This window comes from Elaeis guineensis, chromosome 7, assembly GCF_000442705.2.
Source record: "Elaeis guineensis isolate ETL-2024a chromosome 7, EG11, whole genome shotgun sequence".
NCBI lineage: Eukaryota > Viridiplantae > Streptophyta > Magnoliopsida > Arecales > Arecaceae > Elaeis > Elaeis guineensis.
Genome location: NC_025999.2, coordinates 96748822 through 96759786, shown reverse-complemented (window position 1 = coordinate 96759786; position 10965 = coordinate 96748822). Strand labels below are relative to the sequence as shown.

The 10965-nt window shown below is 42.4% G+C and overlaps 1 long non-coding RNA gene across 1 annotated transcript; it reads right to left on the bottom strand.

Moving 5' to 3' along the window:
- Positions 1 to 7949: 7949 nt before the first annotated feature.
- LOC140859193 (uncharacterized) lies at positions 7950 to 10487 on the bottom strand. Its single transcript, XR_012142658.1, has 2 exons — positions 8600 to 10487; positions 7950 to 8520 (listed from the first exon to the last, which is right to left on the bottom strand). It is a non-coding gene; the product is annotated as an uncharacterized lncRNA (long non-coding RNA).
- Between the last annotated feature and the right edge of the window lie 478 nt (positions 10488 to 10965).

Here is a 10965-nt window from a genome sequence, read left to right as displayed (position 1 = left end):
GGGTGAGACCCGACCGTCGGTCGGGGGCCTGCTAGGTTCGGTGGGGTCCCGACCCTTTCTTCGCTTTTCCTTCGGGCCCTTGAATTCGGTCAAGCGCCGGTCGGAGGCTCCTTCGTCCGCGCGCATGTACTTGTACGCGTGCTCCAATAGTTCGACATACGTCCGGGGGAGGGTCTTGTCCAGGGAGTAAGTGAACCGGGACGCCCTCAGCCCCCGTTTCATGGCCGAGACAGCCATGTCTTCATTGAGGTCCCGGACCTCAAGCGTGGCCGCGTTGAATTGCGTCACGAAGTGTCGGAGCGTCTCGTTTTCTCCCTGTTTGAGGGAGAAAAGGCTGTCCGACGTTTGCGGAGGCTTCCAGCTGGTGCTGAAGTGAGCTACGAAAGAGTGCTCAAGCTGTCCGAAGGAGTGGATACTTCCGATCGAAGCCCGGAGTACCAGGCCCTGGCAGCTTTGCGGAGCGTGGCGGGGAAGCCGATGCAAAAGAGAGCATCGGTTGCCCCTTGAATCGTCATGAGAGCTTTGTAGCTCTCTAAGTGGTCGATTGGGTCGGTGGAGCCGTCGTCGGGCTCCACATGCGGCATCTTGAACCGACCGGGGATCGGTTCGTCGAGGATGAGTCGGGAGAGGGGTTGGGCGGTCTGGAAGTCGACGTCGTTTGAAGACTTCTGCCCGTCCACCTACAACTGCGCGAGCTGACGGTCGGTTTCTTCAAACCTGCGTTCGTAGTCATCTGTCCGTCGGTGCTGGGAGACCCCAGGAGTGGAGTCTCCGAAAGAGTCCGAGGGAGAGGCGGACGGCGTTCGCGGTCGCTTCTCCTTCCTCGCTCGTTCCAGCTGGGAGGGAGAATGCTGTCAGGCCCGATGGGTATCGCACCGCGGCCGCCCCTCCTCCTCTCTGTGGGAGCGCTGTGGCAGGCGCTCCTGCGGAGGCGACGGAGATCGACGCGGGCGTCGACGGCTGCTCCTGAAGGGCATCGGAGCGCCGCCGGTTGCCCCGTCGGTGATGGCGACAGCTGGACCGGCTGTTGCTGAAGGCTTTTGACCGCGTCCGTCAGCACGGTCATCTGCCGTACGATCGCCGCGATCTGCGCCTCCGTGGTCACCGCGAGGTGCGGAGAGCTGGGTTCCACCGCGGAGGGTGGAGGAGAGGCCTCTTCCCGATGGGAAGAGCGCCTCGCCGATCCAGTGACTCTCGATCGCTGAGCTCTCGTCTTTGTCATCTCGAATTCTGTGAGGGGTCACAGTTTCTGGTGCTGTCGATGAAGCACCAACTCGTCACTATGAGCGTCGCTTCACCCCTTCCTGGCGCGCCAATCTGTTGCGGCCAATCCCCTCGTCACCTGGTCGCCGGGAACGAGCGCCTGCAAAAGAAAGTCCGCACTGACTGGAGGCGGTTCCGGCGGGAATCCTCCGACGGTCAAGTCAGAGAGGAGACTAGGCAACAGTGAAAAGGAAACAAGGAGCTCAACGAGAGAGGGAAAGAGAGGGAGCAAGCCTGTGTGTTTTTCCCCCGGGGCCTCTAGTACTGTTGCCTTCCCCGATATATACAGTGGAGCGTGGTATGGCGCCGTCATTAATGGCGCGGACAATTCGAAGAATTGTCAAGTCACTGGAGACTGTCAGAGTCGCCGTAAAAGTGTCACATCGCCGTGGGGCTGTCAAATCACTAGGGTTGACAATACCCTAGGCGGATAATGCCCCTAGGCTGCCGTGCCGCATGTCGTTGCCAGGACTGACAGTCTCTGGCAGTAGTACGGCGATCGGAGGAGTCGACCGACCTTAGGTCGGTGGCCAGCTAAGGGGCGTTGGGTGGAGATTCGGACCCCTTCGACAGTCGGTCGGGCACGTCGCGGGAGTCGGGCATCGGACCTCCCCCTGGTGCGGTCGGTGGGAGAGAGGAAACTGTCTGTCCGACCGACATATCCTCGGTCGGTAGAGAGCCGTCGATCGGTCGGTAACGGCACCCGACGATCGGTCGGTAACGGCATCCGTCGATCGGTCAGTCGGTCGTCGGTCGGTCGTGTATGTCCGATTATAAGTCGGCAAGATCGAGGTCGGTCGGTATTCCCCAACACTTGGTCACCTTCTTTTGCTCATGGAACATAGTAGTGAAGTTTTATATTGTACATACGACTGCCAGCATACAAGTATTTTGGGCATGGAATGCATGCTTTGCTGCTGCTTCATTGAATGCACATATTAATTCATATTTCTGTTCGTGGTTGTCAGAACTCTATACTTCTGCTGAATTTCACAATATGATGATTCGTTCTGGGCATCTTCTTCCATTGTCTGAATTTGGTTTATGTATGGGTGTACTATTTTCAATGTTTCAGACATTGGCCACATGTATCATATCCCTAGAAAAACAAAAGAAAAAGGGTCAGAGATTGAAAATGAAGAATCAAAAAAGCAGAATCAAAAAAAAAAAGAAAAAAAGGAAAAAAAAAGATAAGAGCAGAAAAGTATAAAAAAAGAAAAAAATATTATTTTATTAACATGGGTTCTCTGTTGTCTTGCAGGATTAACAGGAAGTTCATCTAGTTGCAAATACAAATATTTCTTCTTTACATTGGATCTTCTATATGGATGCAGGATTCATCAGATGGTTAGAATTTGCGATGCTTGACAAGCTATCTTTGGTTTCATAATTTCAAGTATCCAATATTTCTTTACTGGGAGGATGAAGTTGATGGCAGCGACTTTTTTTCTTCGTGTTCACCTTGAGCATTATCCCTCATTATGGAACAGGCTTTTATTCATGGTGCCTCTATCCTACTGATGCTGTCAATGGCATTTTCTTCGTCATCTCTGTTGCTAATTCACAGCTATAGATTGATACAACACAACACAAGTAGCAGACCTTCAATTGATTTTTGCTCAGTCTTTTGGGCACAAAACTCAATCATTCTTTTTCATTGTACACTTTTATATACTTTACAAAATATATGGGTTGTCAGGTTTGGATATGATAATGGGTATGTATATTGTATTCAATATACATCTCCATAATTTTTGAGCTTGTATAAGTTACAACCTGTTGGCTTTCTGTTTTCATTTATACTGACTGGCATGTACACATAAGTTCCTGTGAATAAAGTTGCATTTCCTATCAAAAAAAAAAAAAAAAATAGAGCATGGTCACACTTTCGACCTCTTATTTAGACAAGATTTCGTAGGTTAATCTTAGGGTTCTAAATATCCGCATGTGATCAAATTGTCAATGCTCCTCGGATCAGTGAAGATTGCTTAGAAGAAGTGGAATGGAGAGAAACGAGTATCTTTATGAAAAAATGAAAGCCCTTGAGCAACAAATTTATGAGTTTGACATGCAAATTCTGAGATGTCTTCAAATCATGCCCCAGGTCCCAACTTATTCTTCAAAGCTTTTTGGCCTGTCGCTGGGTGCTGTTCTTGAGTACTTCTAATCTGGATCTATGCTGAATATTTGGAAGTCCACTTTCGTTGGGTTGCTGCCTATAAGAAATCCAATCCCTTGAGGCAAAGGATTACAGATCAGTAAGTAATACAGTTTACAAAATGGTAATTATGGAAGTCCTTGTTACTGTATGAAGCCTACCATGCCACAACTGATTTCCAATGAGCAAAGTGCGTTGGTGTATGCATGCATGCAATATCTCAGATAATATTTATCGGGCTCAGGAACTAAAGCACTCTCTAGAGAGGCCCTCAAAATCTAAATCCATGATGATGATCCAAGTTAGAATTCGAATGAACTTTCCATTCAAAGAACAAGAAGAAGAAGAAGGAGAATTGGAATGAGCTCAGGACAAATTGGGAGTATCTGCATCAGGTTTTGCAGCACTTTGGTCTAAATGATCTCTCTATCTATTGATTTGGATGTTGTGTGAGGCAACCAAGTTTCTCGGTTCCGGTAAATGGCGTTCCATCAGATTGGTTCCAGTCATCCACGTACGGGCCTGCTCGAAGGTTAATCTTTGTCACCTTTTCTCTTAATCATTTGCACGGACATGTTGTCAAGATCTATATATCAATGCGGCAGCGGGGAGCACACTTATAAGCATGTCCTCGCCGTGGATCACCCACACACCCTTGAACCACTGGCCTATTCCCATAATTACCCATGGATGCCTTACGTGATGATCTCAAGGTTTGTGATCTTTTTACCAATGGGAAAACATGGGATGTGTACAAAGTGCATATGATTTTCCCATCATAAGTAGACATGGCGCAACTCTTTCTTTACCTATTCCTCGAAGTGTTTGTGAGATGACATGCTGGGTTGAGGAAGCAGTGCGACCACCAGAACTCGTGTGAAATCATTAATTCCAATGCTTAGATTCAATGATCTGGTGGTCACGGACTGCGCCCCGAACCCATTATTTCAAGTTAAACAGAAGCAGCTCTCATGCAAGAAGCTGCTGGTATGTCAACTTCTCAATCAGCACTGCATTTGCGGTAATCTCTGCTTGGACTGTGAGAAAGACTTGAACCGTGCGTTGTTTGAACTCCCACTTGCCAGACTGACTTGCATCGCAACCTGCAATTCGAATGGCCAGGCTTCCACTGTCAACTCTCTTTCAGAACTAATTAACGTCTTTAATGGGTACAGGTTTCTCTGAGGATTCTATCTGCTTTATGCTACATAGGCTGGTATCTTTGGTCCGCAAGAAATGAAAGAAGTTTAATTCGAAGAAACTAGTCCTGCAACTCTCTAACAAGGCGCTCAGACTTGACATGGAGTTCAAAGCTGTCACCACTGAACAAAACTTTATCGCTGCTGAAACAAGGCACCGGGGTGCTTAGGGCTAGGTTATCGACCCCTCGAAGAACTCCATTAGTCCAACGGGTAAGCCCATCTCTTGAAGCAATCAATGCCAATTTGGATGGGTCAGTTTTGAACATAGTACTGCAGGGTTGAGGGACCATGAAGTCAGAGTATCATGTGCTGGTGCTGGATAACTCCATACCACCACTGTAACTATGGCAGGGCTAAGTGCGGCGTGGGAAACTGATGGATCATTTATAAATCGTTGAAACCTTCTCGAGTCCGCTGCTTGGAAGATGACTCGAAGATTACGGACTCGTTTGATTCGTGAGAAAAAAAAAAAACTTTCAGAAAATAATTTTTTAAAATATTATTTTTGAAAATAATTATTTCTTGAGAATAGAATTTTAATATATTTGGTTGACCATGAAAAGGTGACTTATTATAAAATAACTTATGTTGGGATGAGCACCTATTTTTTTAAGAGAACTATGTAAAATACCTATTATATCTTTAGTAGATATAAACTCATACATTTTTACTCATAAACTTTATATAAATATAAATATTATATTAATATTAATATTAATATAATATTAATATATTATAATATAACATTAAACCATAATAATTTATTGTGTTAATATAATACTAATATATAATATTATATTAATATAAATATTACATTAATATTAATATAAATATTATATTAATATAAATATTATATTAATATAAATATAAATATTAAAATAATATTAAAATATAATAAATATTAATATTATATTTATATAAATATTACGATATATTAATAAAATATTATATTACGATTCAGTATTTCATCCTAACCATCCATTGATATTTCACTAATTTTTAACTATGGATCTTAAAAAATATTTTAAGAAAAAAATACCATCGCTTTTCATGTCACGGGAAGTAACAAAATCCACCTCCTCCATAGGTCTTCACTTTTCTTAAAATGTGGAAAGTCACTTCCATGGAAAGTACTTTTTTTACTCTCTTTTTTTGAGACTCCAATCAAACAAGAGCCTCTTTCTCCACTTTCCCTTGGGATGGTAATGAGTAGGGTTTGGGTCGAGTATTGTACTATCCATTTTCAAATCCAAATTTAATACCCTATATCCAAACTCTATCCGATACCCGATCAGATAAGAAAAGAAATATCAATCCCCATACCCAATAGGTTCGGGGATACCTACAGATAATCCATTTCCCCATACCCACCCCATGCCTATCTCATATCAAAAAAAATAAACAATCAAAATAATTTTATGCATATTATCCATCAAAACAAAATTATCAATTCAACATAGAACATAATTTATAAGTCCAAATTTATAGAAATCAAACATAGAAATAGAATTACAATTCAATATAGAATATATAAATAACCAAAATAATTTTATGCATATTATCAACCAAAACAGAATTACCAAAACAGAATTATAAACATATATATTCAAGTATGGGTTCGGATATTATCCATACCCGTAGGTTCGAATCGGATTTGAGTTCGAGTTCGAGTAGAAAACAGCACTACCTATATCCTATTCATATTCGTACTACATTTTCGGGTTTTACCCAAATCCGAACCCAAACCGGTCAAATCTATTTTTCGAATTTGACCGGATTTACGTAGGTGCATACCCATCGAGTCGAATCGATTTTGCCATCCTACTTCTCTCCTCCACTTTCCATCAACCAAACAATCCTATACTTATGATAAACCTATCTTTAAAAATCCGGGTTTGACCAGATTTAGGTAGGATGCATATCCATTGGATCGGATCGATTTGCCATCCCTACTTCTCTCTCCACTTTACGTCAACCAAACAGTCCTATACTTATGATAAACCTATCTTTAGAAACCCGGCGGGTCAGTTGACCCGCCCGAGCCATCACCCGGAGCCTTACATGGGTAAGGTAGAATAGAGAAAACTAGTTTTAACTTGTTGAACCGCTGTGTTGGCCTGCAGTTGAACGGGGTCGAACCAAGAACCGGTAAACCGGCCAACAAAGGGTTTGGTCCAGATCACCGGGTCCAAGGTACCGATCAATTTACTGCTGCTAGATCTCCGCAACCAACATCAGGGACTCATTACCGAAAAAAAGCAACATCAGGCACTCCCTACGATGCTTTGAAGCTCAGCATGTGTTTCTCATAGGAAATAATTAGCCTGCTCGCCCGTTGTAGGCATTGAGGCAAGAGGGTTTATGTTATCTTGTGCTGAAACTTCTCTTTCCCCTGATCTCCATTTACTTGTTAATGCTAATCTTCTGTAGGCATCAATGATTTTGAGGCTTGTAGGCTTGTCTCCCTTCTATATATGTGTGTGTCATTTCAAAGAAATGGTTGGTCACACTCTACAATTTATATAATTGATTTACACGTCATGAAAATGGGTGGCCTGTATTAATATTTATGTGGGTTAAGCCTATTCGAATAGCCTCCCTGCACACGGGATTAAAATTTCGTGTATCCAAACTTTCCTAGATGTTGTAGAGCTTCATGTGGTGGATTTTTTCTTTTTCTTTTTATGTTGTTGATATTTCCGCACAATCTCAAAGTTTCAAGTTACATATGTTATGCTTTTATTTTGAATATTGGGTATATTTTCACATGATAGTCCTTGACTATGAACAACCACTTACACAATATTTAACATTAATTATCAACTACATATTCATTTTATACATATCTTGAAAATTCAATAGTAGACATCGCGCACCACTGCAGTGGTAGCCCAGCGGAATGGGTATTAATTTCCAACTAAGTGATCCGGATTCGAGTCTCGGTGGATGCCGAGGCTACGATTAAATACCAGACTTAAATGATCTATAGCGATTTGATCCTAGTCGCGGCCTGTGCGTGGGGTCTGAAAATGATTTTTAGTCCAAAGAAGAAAAAAAAAAATTATTTAATAAATTCCCAGTAAATGAAATTGGCGATACTTATCCAATATTTCTTACACTTGAAGATCACAATTCACTGTGTCGTGCAAATGTTCTTGAATCATTTACTACGTGATGTACGACAAGTAGGCCTGCAGAAGAATTATATTGTCGTCTGTTACCCTGGCAAATCCTTCTATAGGCACGGAAAAACAGAAGGGGGAGCACAAATCTTCTTCCTCTCCATACTCAACAAATCCCTTGATGATACTTACCAATGATAATGATAAAAAAAAATCCCTTGATGACAGCTCAGCTTGGGCTTCTGCAAAACCTTTTGGATCGATAGGAGGGGTCAAGTTGGCATACATATATTATGATGGTATAACCAAAATACTAGCTAGAGCCAACCTAATTATGATATAGTGCTATTTCTTGTTTAACATAGAAAAACGTGGCCTTGGTAGCCTAAAGTATCGTTTATATTTGCAACCTATAATCTGGAATCTTTGCGTTATCGGTAATAGCAATGCACATATATATAGTTTTCATATTTTGCTCTTGATGTTTGCGCAGGATATATCTAGACTATTTTTCTCAACTCGATTTTAATGTTTAAGACATATCCGAGACACATGAAAGGCTTGTTGAATATCTTAATTTTTGATAGCTCAAAAAAACTAAACTGGACGTATAGTCAAATTAACTCTTCTGTAGTTCATTTGTGGGCTACATAAAGGTGGACGATCCTCTCCGGTTAGCCCTAAATTTCCACAACCTTGACGAAGGAATGGATCCCAAGTCTTTTTTATTAAAAACTGGATTAGTTGAAACTGCTTGGACTTGGAGAGCAGCTGTCTGAAGACACAAGTAAAGAACCATAAAATCCAATTACCATCAGATAAATAATTAGGTACAGAATAAATACATCATATACCTGGTACACCATGGGACGATGGCCATATTCTCCCATAGTTTTCGTGTCTTAAAACTAGTCTTTACAGGATCCCATACATCTTTCCAGAAGAGTATTATTAGACATACATGTCTGTGTCGACGAAAGCCATGTACCAGTAAACGCCGCATAAGACGAGCTAAGCGAGTGTACTTCTTAATTGGCTCCTGTGTAAAGTGAGAAGGGGTGCGCGGCTCAAGCTACTCAAAATGTTCATCAAAAATTAAAAAAGCCACTCAACTGTAGAATGCTTTAAAAGTAGCTAGGAAACATAAAAGGAGAAAAAAAAAAGAGAGGACTGTTTATGAAGGAAAAAAGAATAAGAAACATGAGGAGATAACTTATTAAAATCTAGCTTTTCAATGGGAATCGAATGAAAGAACTGTAAAAAATAAATTATCTGGAAATGCCCGAGATCTCATAAAAAAATGATGAGTAATTTGTACTAATTAATGCCCCAGACAACAGGAGAGAGTCCCATAATAGAACCTAATAACGATTTTGCAAGATAGCGGAAGCACATGAGACCGCATGTTATGATCAGACTTTTTTTCTATCACTCCTTTAACACCTGATTTACTTGACCAAGTATTGTTTAACCCTTTATTTCTCTCAGCCATACATAATAAGTAGTGAACTAGTGATGAATAAAAAAGAGACTGTAAATTAAAAAGCTGGTTAACATGCCCTTATTCTTGCATACAAGGATAAGTGTAATGATCAGCTCTTTAATTTGTGATCCCTTTCGTATTCACCAGCACCATTCTTCATGCATGGTTGAGAGAGATCAAGAGTTAAAAACCTTCTGATGAAATGGACAGAATGATCAAGAAGAACTTATTCTTAGGTCCGATAATATTCTACCAGGGAACCTGTCAACAAGTTCTATGTAATACACGTCACTTCTTGTAGCCTGCATGCCTTTCTACTACCATCCCTTACTTGCTAACATAGACACAGTACCCTCTCCATGAGCAACTCATGGGCTCGTTCAAGCTCGTTTGATCGATCAAAAGATGAGTTCAACCGGCAATATATATACTAAAATTCCTACGTCTCGAGCCTTTTCAGAGTTGTTTCGTGAGTGGCCCACGAGACAAGATTGAACATGTCTGGACGAGCCGAGCATGCATGGACACAGTCGTGGAACGACCATGCCGAGCCAAAGAATCCTAAACTCGCATCAGCATGGCTCGTCAGGAAGCCTAGCTTTATGCTTGGTCTCTTTAGCTCAGCTCAATCCTAGCTATCGCAACGCTGAACAACTTCTTTTCGTTAATAAATATTCATACTACCGTTAAGATTGCCATATTGGGAGTACAAATCAAATATCGTGCGCCTTCCAATGTGTTCTGATAGATCTCTCTAAATAACAAAAGCTACTTGCTAACTCTACCAATACGAATGTCTTTGAAAAGAACCAGAAAGGTCATACCATGCACGAAGAACGATCAAGTAAACATAAAAACCACTAGTTATACTTAGAACACTTACCCTTCACTTGTAAGAAGGCCACAGAGAGAGAGAGAGAGAGAGAGAGAGAGAGAGGAGCTCCCTTCAATCCAAGCAGGAGAAGAAGGCAGGCAAGGACGTCTCCTGGGTCATGCACAGCCCTTGAGGTGCACCCTCATCTACCCACGAACCGGTGCACCCAAAGGTATTCATGAACCAGCAGCCGTATAAACCCTGCTCCCCCTCGTGAGTTGGATTGAAGGGAGCTCTTTCAGCTGCATGCCCTTTCTTCTTAACACTGATCCCCACCACACCCTGATCACCAACAATTCATACCAAAGTATATAAAACCTAACGATCCAATGGGCTGGCAATGTATCCTTCTTTCCATTATGAAGGATCCACACACCAACCAATGGCTATGGATAATTAGTGTGCGGGGATTGGCTTTAAATAGAGCTCATGAGTCATGGGAGAGGATGGGGAGAGGAACCCTAAATTCAACGAGGGCCGTCGGATGGGCTACGGGGATACGAAGGGACGGGATTTTCTCGATATCCGAGCCGGACGTCACGTGGGCTGGGGAAACGAGAGGGCATCTCTTTCTATAAAATTTTTATGTCTCCATGTCCTTTAAAGAGAATCCCACTTCACGAGGCTGGCAACGGTCGGATTTGGTACGCTTTGGCATCTCTTCTGACATCACTTTATTGATGGGCTTCGGCTGGCAATACAATGGGCTTCAGTCGGCGGTCCATTTGTGGGGAACAAGCCAGACCCCAGCAGGCGCGTGAATGCGCAGCAAAGCTCAGGCTACTTTTCCAGTTTTCGCCACCTTTCGTCGGCTTTCTTTTGAAAGTTGAGCATCCACATGAAGCAATACCATGGACGGCCAG